Consider the following 4,931-nt stretch of genomic DNA (forward strand, 5'->3'; position numbering starts at 1 on the left):
GAATATTTTTCCATGTTTTTGTGTCATCTTCAATTTCTTTCATCAGTGTTATAGTTTTCATTATAGAGATATTTTGCTCCTTTGGTTAATTCTTACATATCTAATTTTATGTGTAAATATTGTAAATGGGATTACTTTTTAATTTCTTTTTCACATTGTTCACTGTTGGCATATAGAAATGTTATTGATGTTTATGTGTTGATTTTGTATCCTGCAACTTTACTGAATTTGCTGATCAGTTCTAATAGTTTTCCTTTGGAGTCTTCGGGTTTTTCCAAATACAAGATCATATCATCTACAAAGAAAGATAATTTGACTTCTTCCTTTCCAGTTTGGATGCCCTTTTTTTTTTTTGAGACGGAGTCTCGGTCTGTCGCCCAGGCTGGAGTGCTGTGGCCGGATCTCAGCTCACTGCAAGCTCCGCCTCCCGGGTTCACGCCATTCTCCTGCCTCAGCCTCCCGGGTAGCTGGGACTACAGGCGCCGCCACCTCACCCTGCTAGTTTTTTGTAGTTTTTAGTAGAGACGGGGTTTCACCGTGTTAGCCAGGATGGTCTCCTTTTTTTTATTTTTTAATTTTAATATACTTTAAGTTCTAGGGTACATGTGCATAACGTGCAGGTTTGTTACATATGTATACTTGTGCCATGTTGATGTGCTGCACCCATCAACTCGTCAGCACCCATCAATTCATCATTTATATCATGTATAACTCCCCAATGGATGCCCTTTATACCTTTTTCTTGTCTGATTGCTTTAGCTAGGACTTCCAGTACTATGTTGAATAATGGTAACAATGGGCATCCTTGTCAACTTCCAGATCTTAAAGGAAAAGCTTTGTTTTATTTCCTATTTGGTATGATACTAGTTGTGGGACTGTCATATATGGCTTTTATTATGTTGAGGTAAGCTCCTTCTATCCCCTGTTTTTTTAGGGTTTTTATCATGAAGGGATGTCAAATTGTATCAAATACTTTTTCAGCATCAATTGAAATGATATGGTTTCTAGTCTTCATTCTGTTGATATGATGTATCACATTGATTTATTTGCAACCATCCTTGCATCCCAGGGATAAATCCCCTTTGGTCATGATGAATGATCTTTCTAATGTATTGCTGAATTCAGTTTGCTGGTATTTTATTGAGGATTTTTGCATCAATATTCATCAGAGATATTGGCCTACAGTTTTCTTTTTTCAATGTGTCTTTGGTTTTAGAATCAGGGTAATACTGGCCTTGTAGAATGAGTTTGGAAGTATTCTCTCTTCCTCTATTTCAGAATAGTTTGTGTAGTATTGGTCTTAGTTCTTCTTTAAATGTTTAGTAGAATTTAGCAGTTAAGCCATCTTAAGAGTTCTTTATCAGACATATGTTTTGCAAATATTTCTTCCTTGGATGTCATTCTCTTAACAGTCTTTCACAGAACGGAGGTTTTAGTTTTTTCTAATTTTAATTTTAATTTTTGAGATGGAGTTTCACTCTTTGTTGCCCAGGCTGGAGTGCAGTGGCACAATCTCGGCTCACTGCAACCACCGCCTCCCAGGTGAGGTTGCTTGAGCAACTCTCCTATCTCAGCCTCCTGAGTAGCTGTGATTATAGGCGCCTGCCACCATGCCCAGTTAATTTTTTATTTTATTTTATTTTATTTTTAGATAAAGTCTCCCTCTGTTGCCCAGGCTGGAGTGCAGTGGCATGATCTTGGCTCACTGCAACCTCCACATCCTGGGTTCAAGAGATTCTCCTGCCTCAGCCTCCCCAAGTAGCTGGGACTACAGGTGCGTGCCACCATGCCCAGCTAATTTTTTTTTAATATTTAGTAGAGACAAGGTTTCACCATGTTGGCCAGGCTGGTCTTGAAATCTTGACCTCAGGTGATCCGCCCACCTCAGCCTCCCAAAGTGCTGGGATTACAGGCATGAGTCACCGCGCCTGGCCAGAGGTTTTTAATTTTAATGAAGTCCAACTTACTAGTTTTTTATTTCATGGATTGTACTTTTGGTGTTGCATCTAAAACCTCATTGCCGAACACAAGGTCAACTATATTTTCTCCTATGTTATCTTCCAGAAGTTTTACAGTTTTGCATTTTACATCTAGGTCTGGAATTCACTTTGAGTTAAATTTTGTAGAAGGTATAAGGTCTGCACGTAGATTTTATATATATATATATATATATGGCTTTCTGGTTGTTCTAGCACCATTTGTTAAAGACTATTATTGCTCCATTGACTTGCTTTTGCTTCTTTGTCAAAGGTCAGTTGACTCTTTGACCAAGAAGGTGGGCTCTCTATCATGTTCCATTGATCTATGTGTCTGTTCTTTCTCAAATACCACACTGGAGATAGAGTCTTGCTCTATCACCCATGGGGGCTGGAGTGTGGTGGAGTGATCTCGGCTCACTACAACCTCCGCCTCCTGGGTCCAAGCAACTCTCGTGCTCCAGCTTCCCAAGAAGCTGGGATTACAGACATGCACCAACACACCCAGCTAATTTTTGTATTTTTAGTAGAGATGAGGTTTCCCCATATTTGCCAAGCTGGTCTTGAACTCCTGGCCTCAAGCAATCCCCCACCTTGGCCTCCCAAAGTGCTGGGACTATGGATGTGAACCACTGTGCCCTGCCTAGATCCATATCTAAGTACAGGTTGAGCACCCCTAAATCTGAAAGTCAGAAACACTCCAAAACCCAAAACTTCAAGCCCTGACATGACATTCAAAGGAAATGTTCATTGGCGCATTTCAGATTTAGGATTTTTGGATTACAATGCTCGATGACTAAATTTATAATTCAAATATTTCAAAATCTAAAAAAATCTGAAATCCAAAACACATCTGGTCTCAAGCATTTCAGATACGTGATACTTAACCAGTATTACTTTGGGGAGACAGTAGCATTGTAAATGGCATTGTGTTTTTAATTATAAATTCCAATTGTTCCTTGCTGGTATATAGGAAAACAACTGACTTTTGTATTCAACCTTGTATCTCAAAATTCTACAGTTTTATTTCTTCCTTCCCAATACGTATACTTTAAATTTACTTTTCTTGTTAGCTAGAACATCAAGTACCACGTTGAAAAGACTGGTTGAGAGGGGACATGCTTGCCTTGTGTCAGACTTTAGGTGGAAAGAATGTAGTCTCTCACAATAGAAACAATCTATTGTTAGCTGTAGAATTTTTGTAGATGCTCTTTATCAAGTTGAGGAAGTTCTCCTTTATTCCCAGTTTGCTGAGTTTTTACTATGAATGGATGTTGAGGAGGGGCACTTCTTGATTTGTGTGACAGGATCTCACTCTGTCACCCAAGCTGGGGTGCAACCTCACCTCTCTCGTTGAAGCGGTACTCCCAAGGAGCTGGGACTACAGATGCCGCCACATCCAGCTAATTTTTAAAAAAACTTTTGTAGAGATGGGGTCTCATTATGTTGCCCTGGCTGGTCTAGAACACTTTGGCCTCCCAAAGTGCTGGGATTACAGCCATGAAACACTGCACCTGGCCAAGGATGTGCACTTTTTAAATGTTGCTTTAAATCAATCTATCCTGGAAATTGTAAGCAACACAAAACGTAAAGCAAGGGAGGTATGAAATGGCAACTGTTCGCAAGAACTGCCTACTATAATCAATATTCTTGTGCAACGCAGTATACTGAGTGTGGGAGCCCCCAAAAAATCACTTGCCTCCATGGTCTTTGGCAAATAAACATTTTATTTTTTGTTTTTGAGACAGGGTCTTGCCCTCTCGCCCAGACTAGGGTGCAGCAGCGAGATCTAGCTCACTGCAACCTCCACCTCCTGGGCTCAAGCCATCCTCCCACTTCAGCCTCGGGAGTAGATGGGACTAAGGCGCGCCACCAAGCCTGGCTAATTTTTGTATTTTTGGTAGAGACAGAGTCTAACCATGCTGCCCTTGCGCTCGAACTCCTAACCTCAAGTGATCGACCCACTGGACCTCCCCAAGCGCTGAGATTACAGGCGTGAGCCACCGTGCCCGGCCTCCAAATACTTAGGACTTTAAACTTGGAAACCCTATTCACAACACAAACTCCGAGTGAAGCTCCGTGGCGTTTTCTTACAGGAAGAAATGCAGGAGTTAATCAACAGGTATGTGGGATGTTCCCGCATCAAACCCTAAAGATAAAATTTTAACTCAGTTCCTCTTGCACTTATCTGTTTCTCCCCAACCTTGTCTCGCAGAAGCCACAGCGCGGTCTGAAAACACGCCCCGTCTAGATTCAACACCTCATTTAGAAATTCAATTTCTCGTTGCTAGTTGGATAGCGTTTGGCAAGTAATTTGAAAAAATAAAAAAAAAAAACACGGGCGGAGTGGTCTGGGATTTAAATAACATAACGTAGGGTGAAAAAAGCACTCAGGCGCGGACAGCCATGGAGCGTGACTTCCTGTGCACTCTTTCCCGGCCAGCTCCACGCCAGAGCCGCGCGCTAGACGGAGGCTGTTGGTAGCGGAGGCCGGAGTCGCACGCCTACGAGACTGCGCGGACCCACCCGAAAGGAAAATGGAAGTAGTGGCGTGAGGCTGCGACAGTGAAGGGTATTTTTCTCTTTTTAACGGGCCGCTAGACCTCCCGTCAAAAGAAGCGCCCGACGGGCCTTCGAAGTCCACGCCCAGCCCCCACAGCGCAGCCGCCCGACCGCCTCTCTCCACACCGGCCAGGGTCCAGCCTCTCCCACTCTCCCCTCCCCTCCCCGCCCCTTCGCCCAGCCAACCCTAGACCCGGCATGCGCTGCGCCGACCTTTTCCTTCCGAGCCGACCCCCACCTTCGGCGCCTCCCAATGACAAGCGGCGCGGAGCATTGTGGTCCCGTGCGCGAGAGCGAGGCGGAGGACAGAAAAAGAAAGCAAAAGACCAGGGCGAGCCGGTAGAGCATACCCCGCGCATGCGCACGGGCGGAGGCGGTGGTGAAAAAGGGCGG

At 43.8% G+C, this 4,931-nt stretch overlaps 1 long non-coding RNA gene across 1 annotated transcript in view; it reads right to left on the minus strand.

Annotated features, from left to right (window-relative positions):
* The window catches only part of LOC105508788, a 53,815-nt gene extending 49,000 nt beyond the window's left edge, over window positions 1–4,815 (minus strand). Inside the window, exon 1 of the long non-coding RNA XR_001001332.1 lies at window positions 4,752–4,815. This is a non-coding gene — a long non-coding RNA (uncharacterized LOC105508788). The remainder of the gene's footprint in view (window positions 1–4,751) is intronic.
* Between the last annotated feature and the right edge of the window lie 116 nt (window positions 4,816–4,931).

Source organism: Colobus angolensis, unplaced genomic scaffold (assembly GCF_000951035.1).
Source record: "Colobus angolensis palliatus isolate OR3802 unplaced genomic scaffold, Cang.pa_1.0 Scaffold168, whole genome shotgun sequence".
In the NCBI taxonomy this organism is placed as follows: Eukaryota; Metazoa; Chordata; class Mammalia; order Primates; family Cercopithecidae; genus Colobus; species Colobus angolensis.